The sequence below is a fragment of the Papaver somniferum genome, chromosome 6 (genome assembly GCF_003573695.1).
Source record: "Papaver somniferum cultivar HN1 chromosome 6, ASM357369v1, whole genome shotgun sequence".
NCBI lineage: Eukaryota > Viridiplantae > Streptophyta > Magnoliopsida > Ranunculales > Papaveraceae > Papaver > Papaver somniferum.
Window position 1 is genome coordinate 50299466 of NC_039363.1, and position 11482 is coordinate 50310947.

An 11482-nucleotide genomic window follows, 5' to 3' on the forward strand; every position below is an offset into this window, starting at 1 on the left:
TGAAAGCCGAAAAATCCTAAAACTCTACTGCTGCATTGGTGTTGCTAAATATGAACTGAAGAACATGTTTAGACAAAGTGTCGACTTACATCCATATGTATTCAAGTGCTAGTAATTCAAATTACCAGACTCAAAATGGAAGAAAAATCTTGGTTATTCATAAAAAAAACGCCCAATGTGTACAGTACAGTGTACATGCTACATAATTACATACCAACAGAAAATTTACCAGTTTCACAACTAACAATATATTTTCCCTCTCTCTCTTTCCAACTGAATACAAAAGAACCGTCTTCTCCGCCTTCAAAACCGCAACTAGAGACTGCAAAACAGAAAATTTCAGCATTTGAAATTTCTCAAAAACACAATTAAAACCAAGATTAACAAGTATTTAACTGAATAATCAAATGTTGCAACAAAGTGAAAGCACATAAAAAGGTATGCAACTTAAATATAATGCACAGAAACACCTATAAACATGTATTCATATACCAGAGGGAGAAATCTGAACATAGATGTGAGTGCTTCAGGCTTCAGCTAACAACTTTTCTCGAAGTTAATAGTTCAATAACAACAAATGAATTCCATCGAATAACGTGTGACAATTTCTCCTAAAGAGATACAGATACTAGTAAATCTTGGGCAATACTATAGGCGCACAGAAACCAACACAAACTCAAGCTAGAGCTTTTTCCTAATTGTCAAACATGCTGAAGCATGCAATGTTAGAATAGCAAAACAACTAGATGGAAATTTGAGACTACATCTTAAAGTCAATATTAACTCCCTCCCATTTCAAACCACTAACTTGTACTTCAGCAAAGAAACAACACTTTCTATGCTCTACCTTAATAACATGACACAGGAAAGAGTAATGTAAGGGTCCAACGGAAAACTATGTATGGTGTCAATATCACTTCCATATATTTGCCAACCCACTGTGAAGTTAATGTGGTGTCACAAATTTGCATGGTATCTTTTTGGGCGATAATGGTACACTCCAATAGCAATTTGCAATTAACCCTTTTAAGATAGAGGTAAGGTATTCCAACATAATCAAGGGCAAACTAGGACATGAGGCAATCCTCTGTGATCACAAACAACCTCAGAGATATCAAACTTTTTTTTTTGTGGTTATCTCCTTATTGTTGTACCAAAACAACAAAATGTCATCAAACCAACAATTTTCATCGAAGGAGTTCTCCATATTTTAACAATTGAAACGAATTCATCAACCTCAAAGCCTCTTCTCCTCACATTGAAGATGTAATTCAGAGTATAGATTAGTCCAGGAATGATTCGGACAGTTCATAGCTTTAAGGTCTCACTCGTTATGCAAGGAATTCACTGCTCCAATTTAAAACCCTAGGAAACCCTAACACCAATCGAGATATTTAAATAAATTGAACCTAAAAACAGTGATGACACAAGAGTAAAGGCAGGATACAAAAATAGAGAAATCACCTTTGTAGGATCCAATTAATCAAGATTCATACACTATGAATCCTGATTTGGTTGACGCGAAGGACCTTCATCTTCATTATGTCTAGAACGAAGAGGATTTGAGCCCTTAATAAACCATCCAAGAGCAAAAAAGGAAGCACCAGCAAGAACTGCAGTACCCCAAGCATGTGAATACCATTTACTATATTGTCAAACAGCAAATCTCCACTGATCTCTTAATGTTGCAGAATCTGGAATTGTTGCATCAGGTGGATTCTTATAGTGATAAGTGTTTGCCCCTTTCGAGTATGATGAACCCGATTTGCTGGATTCGCCACGAACTTCAGAATCTAAAGATTTAGGGTTTTCTTGATCAGCCATTTTTGTCAGCCCAGCTAGGTTCTCTCTTCTCGCTATGTTCTTATTTATAAGTCTGGTTCTGCCACCTGTGGAGAAGCACGACGTGTACTCCGCCTTGAGTTTTTAACATGTTACATTAGTAGTTTGCAGTCGATAAGGCTAAGTCATGTGGTGTTCTAATCTAGCAGTTAGATTGGCAGCTAAGTCCCATGGTGACTCCAATCTAGCATCTAGATATGTAAAATGGAACAACAAAAAGTAGAATTAGGCTACGCTGAACAGAACAGCGTAACCATCTCAGCCGTCGGATCAAAAAATAAATCAATCAATGCTGAACTATTCCGCGAAAAGGTAATTTTGGGTGCGCTGAAACCATTCAACGAAACTATCACGCTACTAGTTCACATGAGAGATATATATCTAGAGAGAAAAGTAGTGTTAATAAATAGACAACATTTTTTTTTTAATCTGCAACGTTTTTTTAGCTAATTCAGCAGCCAAATCTAGCCCGTAGGAGTTAGTAGTAGCTGCTATCATGAGGGTTCGAACTATCAACATATCTTGCGGAGAGGATATGTCTGATACATGCCAATATTGTTTGATAGCATCACATATACATGTGCAGGCTACCGACATAAGTTCTGTCTACCGGGAGGCATCACAAAGCTTCGCACAAGTTAGTGGTGTCTCACCTTCGACTCTCAGCTCCGTCGGAACTGCACCCATCCAGTACGTTCCCTGGAAGTATCTACTTTGAGGCTGTTGTGAAGGCAATTCCCACTAAGTTCAATGTGTCAGACTGTGACGCTGTTCTTTGGAAATGTAACAGAACCAAACACGCTTAAGAGTCAAGACTACCTTCATGCCATTCGTATCCGTGGGCTTGGACTCAATATTGGGCCTAAAAATTCGCAGCTATTCTTTGCTGACGGTTAGGCATTCCCTTTTTGCCAAAAATTATTCTTGTCCAGGTTGCAATAAGATTATGGATATTTGCAGAGATCACGCACTACATTGCGCTAGTGAATTAGTTCTCAAATTCCGGTGTAGTGCGCTAGTGACTTAGTTCTCAAATTCTGGCATGATTTAGTCAGGGACGTCTTCGCCAACATTTGTTACAAAGCCAGTATGTCTGCAAGAAAAGAGGTTTCTTTGGGATTCTCATCCGATAGTGCCAACGCATTGCGACCAGTGGATATCCTCACCTACAACTGGGAGAATGATCAAGATGTTTGCTTCGACGTGTCAGGTGTATCCCCTTTCACTAATGGCGATATACATAATTTCATTCCACATCAAGACATTTCCAATGCAGTCACTCGCAAGCATAACAAGTACCTAGAAAAATGCACTACTCATGGTTATGGTTTCGGTAATCTTGCCTTTACCACTTTGGGTGAGCTCGACGACGACACTATTTCCTTTTTGAATAGATTAAGGAACTTCTTAGCCTGTCAAAACACCAATGAGAGAGCATTGTTTTTTTCTTCCATATGATTCGTCTAGCAATCTAAAAAGATGTTGGAGCCCATCTTGTTGGCAGGTTCCCATCTAGCTTTTTGTAATAACATCTTTCCTTCAATAAATGATAGTAATTACAAAAATAAAATTAAAATGTTTGGCTAAGGAATGTAGGAATAGTGTCCATCCATTCCCCAACAACATTAAATCTTCTACAGTATTTAACATTTACACATGTTTTCGATTATGAAATGAAGTTTCTACTAACATAATTAAAACATGGAAATTGAAAACTCTGCAAAAGAGTTCAGTCATCAAGATGTACTGCTAAACCAAATAATTTGGGTAGTACTTTTATTTGAATATGAAATAATATTTAGTATCACTTAGAAAGCATGTCGAAATCAGTTTCTTGCTTTTATCCCACTTGATTGCTTCCCATACCGCCAAACTTTTTTTTTCTTCGGGATTTCTAGCTACACCATTGAGTGTTCTGCACACCCATGAAGTTTCTTGCGATATTACTTGATGTGATTTCAAATTGAGTTGTAGTAAAAAGTTCGTTGAAAATTGTGAAAGCAAAGATTTTAGATATAATAAAATTTAAAAACAAACAAAACTTAATTCAAGATTGTTAGGAATAACCAAGGCACTGATTCCACTATCACACATGAATAAATTATGGAAAATAATCCAAAACTCTAATTATCTTTTAAGTCCCTTATTTCTTAATTCACAATTAGTCAAACATATTTTCAAATATTAATTGTATTCCCCAAGCATAGACTATCAATTGATTAAACAAAGTATAATCTATCAAATTTGAATCACAAATAATTAAGAAAATTATGTAAACATTTAAAAACTCTGCAAGAGCAGTGATTGAGTGAATTATAATTAAAAATTAGAGAAAATGAAATAGTTACCCATTATTCATGCGTGAATAGCTTCCTCATTGCCTTGGTTGTGGGAGAATTAGCTCATCATCATGTTGGAAACACACTCAAAATTCATTTTTATTGCTCAAAGGGTGTTTACAAAGATGAAATGGAGAAAAACTATTAAAAACCGAGTTTGCAACAGTTATAAGTGTTACAAACTGAAAAGAACGATAGAGTATTGTCGATGATTCTCGACCCTCGCCTGTGTGTCGTTTCGACTGTTGAGAAACGACTGTTGTTGCGCGCCTAATGTTCTTGGTGTTCTTCACAGTAGCAGAAATGGTGATTCTTCTGCAACTCGAATTTCACAGCTCTGTAATCTCCCCCAAACTCTCTGTAACCCTCTATGACTCCTCAGGATCCTTTTTATACCCAGCAACACCATCGAATCTCGTAGTTACTCAAGAATAATCCTCTTTTACTCTTCTGTGAAATATTTCCTTCTTTTTTTTCTGCACGCATCTGCTGGTGATTCCCATGCATCAGAAACTCTTCAAACACGTGCCATACACTTCCTAGAATGAGTAGAACTCTTGCAGGGAATAAATATCCACGTAAATTCCACAAAACAACTCGAGAAAATCCCGAGAATATTGTCTTCTCTGTTTTGAATAATGACCGAGAATATGAAGATTTTGGTTCCTTTTTTGGCTCTCAAACACGTCAATTGTTTCCCATTCTTTCCAAACCTGATGGATGCAAATCCTGCGAGAATTATCTTCTCTCAATTGCCAGAAATACCACCAACCAACCCCGAGTATCTCTCTTCCCTGTTTAATCCGAAACCTGATTATTCAACCCAGATTTCTCGAATCCAATGAACATACCTTCTCTGTATAGGTCTTAGCAGTTAATCCAAATCAAAAACAGCGATTGAATCTCTTCAGAAATGGCCCAAAACTCGAACCCTAATATGGTAGTAAACTGTGCATTTTTCCCGCCAAATTCATTTTTGAAATGTTGAAGATGAACTGCCCCTTATCCACGACAGGGGTGCGAATAGCAGGTGGCGCTCTGAGGGTGCAAATAGCAGGTAGTGTGCCCCTTAGTAATTGGGTGCTGAGGATGAATTTGGCTATGCATAACCCTGGGTGCCCCTTAGCCAAATCTGGGGTCCGTATATCAAATGTCCTCCGGGGTCCAAATAACACTTTTTGAGCAACTTTTTCCACACAAGTGTATTTCTCCAAAAACACCTACACAAACATAAAAACATCATAATAAGTACGAAATCGAGTACCAACAACACAGAACATTGAGGAAAAATTAGACACAAAAATGTGTCTATCAAATACCCCCAAACTTATTATTTGCTAGTCCTCGAGCAAAACTAATCTAGAAAAATAAAATGACTACACTAAGCACGTGCAGCAAGCCGTTAAACCGCTAGGTGGCCCTAGCAGCGGAGTGTTGTCTCCGGAGGGTTTACCAGAGGTGTACCCACAAAACCTTTACTCCAGACCCTAGCTATCTACGCAGAACCTTGGAAGGCACTAAAGAATCTCCTTGGTTGGCGTACAATCATTGACTATAGGAGGAAGTACCCTGATGCGAAATTTCAATTGTTGTACACGAGGTTGCACTCAGCATACTATAATTCATATATAAGTGACAGAGCGCTACTCAGATAGTTTTTAGACATCATAACCGGAGTCAACCAATAATATGGAAAGATTAAGAAGATGGATAAAGAAAAAAATAGATGGTTAAAGTGAACGGTGTTTCCCATACCTATCTGAAGGCCTCTGCCAAGATGATCCTATCCTAATGGATTGAGATACCGGTCTGAATAATATCAACACAACTGGCATATACAAGGGGACCAGTGGTCGTCTTTATTGAATTTATTCCGGTTGGTCTGATGGTCTGGTCTCAAACTTTTTTTTTTTGTATCTCAATCACTCTATTTCACCTAGCAATGGTAACAACTTGAGTCGTGTGCCCCACCAAATCACTTAAGAAATAAAAACATAAGTGATTAGGATTCAACGAGTTATGGCGAAACTACCATGTTTTTTTCAATTCTAACACCTGAGCTCTGTGCTTTTATGAATAGACTCTTTAGATGTTTCCATCTAATCAGATTGGTTCCTCAACTCCTACAACCAAGATGTTCCCATCCACTTAGATTGGTTAGTGCCGAACTTAATAAGCATAAATTTCTAGGCTCTGGAGTTTATTTATTGCAACTAAAAGCTAACAAAAAGTTTCTTCCCCACCCCCAAACTTAAATCTAACATTGTCCTCAATGTTTCTAATGAAAGAGCAATACCAAAAATAAAAGTAACATGAGGAATCAGTAAAGAGAGAAGTCGGAAAGATAGTACATGGGTGAAGAGAGAAAACAAAAACTAATATACAACATACAATCCCCTCGATGGTCAATCAAGGGTAAACAGGGTCCTCCAAAGGGACCTCCTCAACATCACCTGTAGGAAAAGGCTCTAAAAAGGGTTTCAATCTCTAACCGTTAACCTTCGAAGAACTACTACCATCTGGTGTCTCGATCTCAACAGCTCCATGAGGAAAGACAGTGCGAACAATAAAAGGACCCGTCCACCGAGAACGTAACTTCCCAGGGAAAAGATGCAAGAGGGTATCATACAGAAGAACTTTTTGACCTGGAGAAAATGACTTTCTTAAAATATTCTTATCATGAACAAGTTTCATTTTGTTCTAATACTCCTTCGCACTATCGTAAGCATCTATACGAATATCTTCCAACTCATTGAGTTGGAGTTTCCTATGGGCTCCTGCCTTGTCAAGTGAAAAATTTAGCTTCTTAACAGCCCAATAAGCTCTATGTTCTAACTCAACAGGTAAATGACATGCCTTGCCATACACAATCCGATAAGGCGACATTCCAATGGGGGTCTTAAACGCAGTATGGTAAGCCCACAAGGCATCAGTAAGCCTAGACGACCAGTCTTTCCGATTAGGATTAACTGTTTTCTCTAGTATACGCTTTATCTCCCTATTGGAAACCTCTACCTGACCACTAGTATGTGGATGATATGGGGTAGCTACCTTATGTGTAATACCATATTTCTTCATCAAAAGCCTAAAAGGTCCATTACAAAAGTACGTCCCTCTGTCACTAATTATAGCTCGCGGTGTACCAAAACGTGTAAGTATATTATTTTTCAAGAACTCAATCACAACCCTATGGTAATTTATTTTACACGCAACCGCCTCAATCCACTTAGAGACATAGTCTACAGCGACAAGGATGTAAAGGTTACCAAAAGAATTAGGAAACGGACCCATAAAGTCAATACCCCACACATCAAAGACCTCAGCAACTAAAATAGGGTTCAAGGGCATCATGTTCCTGCGGGAAATGGTTCCTAACTTTTGGCAATGCTCACAAGTAACACAGTGAATATGGGAGTCTTTAGACAATGAAGGCTAATAGAATCCACACTGCAATATCTTAGCAGCAGTCTTATTAGCACTAAAGTGACCCCTACAAGCATGATCATGACAAAAGGAAATAATACTGGACTGGTCACTCTCAGGTATACATCTCCTAATAATCTGGTCTGGACAATACTTAAACAAATAAGGATCATCCCAAAATAAGTGCTTCACCTCGTCTAAAAACCTAGAACGATCTTGTTTACCCCAATGTTGGGGTATTCGACTAGTAACAAGATAATTCACTATATTCGCATATCAAGGTGCTTGGGTAACAAAGAACAGTTGTTCATCAGGAAAACTGTCCCTAACAGGAGGAGAATCATTAAGGGTATCCACAACAAGCCAAGACAAGTGGTATGCTACTACATTTTCTGCACCCTTTTTATCTCTAATGTCTAAGGAAAATTCCTGCAACAATAGGATCCATCTAATCAATCTAGGTTCAGTATCCTTCTTGGAAAGAAGATACTTCAAAGCAGCATGATCAGTAAAGATTATGACCTTAGAACCTAAGAGGTAGGATCTAAACTTGTCTAAGGCAAACACAATAGATAATAGTTCCTTCTCCGTAGTGGTATAGTTCAACTGGGCATCATTCAGAGTTTTGCTAGCATAGTAAATCACATGAAGTAACTTATTTTCTCGCTGACCACAACACCAATAGCATAATCTGAAGCATCACACATGATCTCAAAGGGTAGGTTCCAGTTGGGTGCCTGGACTATGGGGGGGTAGTGAGTAAATTCTTAAGCTTCTCAAAAGCCTCTAAACAAGCATCATCAAAGACAAACTTAACGTCTTTTGCAAGCAAATTGCAAAGAGGTCTAGAAATTAAGCTAAAATCCTTAATGAATCGACGATAAAAACCTGCATGCCCTAAGAATGACCTAATATCTCTTACGGTTTTTGGGACCTGTAAAGTTTTAATGAGGTCAACTTTGGCTCTATCTACCTCTATCTTCGAAGATACGATATGCCCTAGAACAATTCCTGAACGAACCATGAAGTGACATTTCTCCCAATTAAGCACTAAATTCTTTCCTTACACCTAGTCAAAACTAATGACAAATGATGCAAGCACTCATCGAAAGACGAACCAAACACTAAAAATCATCCATAAAGACCTCTAAGAACCGTTCTACCATGTCAGAAAATATGCTCAGCATACAACGCTGAAAGGTCGCAGGGGCATTACATAGCCAAAAGGCATGCGTCTATACGCAAAGGTACCAAAGGGGGGTAAAAGTGGTTTTTCTTGGTCTTCTGGGGCTATGACAATCTGATTATAACCGCAGTATCCATCTAAAAAGCAATAATGGCTACGTCCAGCTAATCTCTCTAGCATTTGGTCGATGAAGGGAAGGGGAAAGTGGTCCTTCCTAGTGACCTTGTTCAATTTCCTATAGTCAATACAGACACGCCAACCCGTGGTCACCCGGGTTGGGATTAACTCATTGTTATCATTCTGGACTACAGTAATACCGGATTTCTTGGGAACAACCTGAACGGGGCTGACCCACTTACTGTCTGAAATGGGGTAGATAATGCCTGCATCTAACAGCTTAAGAACCTCGGTTCGAACTACTTCTTTCATATTAGGGTTCAGTCGACGTTGCATATCCCTAGAAGGTTTGGTGTCACTCTCTAAATAGACCTGATGCATACAATCAGTAGGACTTATACCCTTAATGTTTGTTATGGTCCACCCTAAAGCTTCCTTGTTATTCTGAAGGACAGTCACTAGCCTAATTTCCTGATCACTGTCCAAGTCGGATGCTATAATCGTAGGTAAAGTTTCAGATGGGCCTAAAAACACATACTTCAGGGAATCTGGTAATGGTTTAAGGTCCAACTTATGAGGCTTTTCTAACAAAGGAACTAGGGTAGACTCAGAGACGGGTAGAGGTTCGAACTTAGGTTTCCAACCATTACTAGTGTCTATCAAAGGGGTTGAATCTAACAAAACATTCACCTCATTAATCACATCATCATCATCGAAATCAATCCCAAAGTGGGCTAGGCATTTATCTAATGGATCTTCTAACAAAGTTTTTGGTAATGACTCCTCGACTAATGTTCCTATCATGTTCACCTCTTCTATGTTCGAGTCATCTAGTTCAGAGGGTAGCTTACTAATATTAAAAATGTTAAGCTCAATAGTCATATTACCAAAAGACAAATTCATAATACCATTTCGATAGTTAATGATCGCATTAGATGTAGCTAAAAACGGGCGACCTAAAATCACTGGTATTTGGTTCTCTGGGTCAGGGACAGGTTGGGTATCTAGGATAACAAAATCCACTGGATAAATAAACTTGTCGACCTCAATAAGAACGTCCTCAATCACACGAAGAGGAATTTTAACGGACCTATCAGCTAACTGAAGTGTCATCTGGGTAGGTTTCATCTCACCAAGTCCTAGATTAAGGTACACATGGTATGGCAGTAAGTTCACACTGGCTCCTAAGTCAAGCAAAACTTTCTCGATACGGTGTTTACCTATTGTGCAAGAAATAGTAGGGGACCCTGGGTATTTATACTTAGGAGTAGTGGTATTCTGAATAATAGAACTCACATGACTAGCTAGGAAGGCTTTCTTCTGGACACTAAGTTTTCGCTTTCGCGTACACATATCCTTAAGAAACTTGGCATAAGCGGGAATCTTCTTAATCGCATCTAACAATGGGAGGTTGATAGTAACCTGCTTAAAAACCTCCAATATATCATTAAAATTGAACTCCCTCTTAGTTGGAACTAGCAGCTGGGGGAACGGGGCTATGGGAACAAAGACTGGCTCAGCATGACCCTCATTGGTCTCTTTTGAGACTCTATCAGTCTCCTCATTTTCTGGCTCAGAAGGGTGAACTACAATATGTTCACTATCAGGCATGGCAACCTTGTTGTCAACTTTCTTTCCACTCCTAAGGGTTGTTATAGAATTCACATGATTGTATGATTTCTCTCCTTTAGGGTTAGGATCAGTTTGACTAGGGAATCTTCCATCTTCTCTTTCACTAAGAAACTTAGCTTTTTGGCCGACTTGAAGTTCTAAGTTAGCAAGAGACTTGGAATTATTCTTAAAATTCTGCCTGGTTTCTTCTTGAAAACCACATTGGTTCTTTGATAACATCTCATGGTTCTTTGCTAACATAGTAAGGGTTTCTTCTAAGGTGGAGATATTTTTCTCATTCTGAAACTGGGGTTGACCTGAAGAGTTCTTAGCATAACCAAAACCTGGGGGAGGCTGAGAATTACTAGACTGTCCTTGATTCTGACCCTTAGACCAAGAAAAATTAGGATGCTTTATCCAACCAGGGTTGTAAGTCTCTGAGTATGGATCAAACTTCTGACGGTTCTCAAACCTAGCATTGTTATAGACAACATGGGATTGCTCTTCACTAACCTTACCTTCCCAAAACGATTTATTGGGTTCTACTCCACAACTAGAAAATTGAGAGGCTCTAAACCTATCATCAGGTTCAACAAGAGACCTATGTTTAGGATGATTCAATTCTAAAGCTTCTAACCTTCTAGACAAAGCAGCAAACTTCGCATCAGACCCGAAGCTTGTATATACCACATTGGTGCTACTTCTATTGACCAAGAGTCTTTTGGGGGTTCAACACAAGACTCCCACTGTTGGGATTTTTCAGCGGTAGCTCCTAAGAAGGTGAAAGCATCATCATCACTTTTACTAGTGAAATCACCAGCGCACATAGACTCAACCATGGCTTTGGTTGAATAGTCTAAACCATCATAAATAATCTCAATGAGTTTCATCTTATCAAATCCATGGTGAGGACACTGGGATAGGAGATCATTGAATCTCTCTAAGAACCTATAAAGAGACTCTC

General features: G+C 38.7%; 1 long non-coding RNA gene across 1 annotated transcript; it reads right to left on the reverse strand.

Moving 5' to 3' along the window:
• LOC113285649 lies at positions 1 to 1876 on the reverse strand. The gene is made up of 2 exons (XR_003328834.1): positions 1465 to 1876; positions 1 to 322 (listed from the first exon to the last, which is right to left on the reverse strand). It is a non-coding gene; the product is annotated as an uncharacterized LOC113285649 (long non-coding RNA).
• Between the last annotated feature and the right edge of the window lie 9606 nt (positions 1877 to 11482).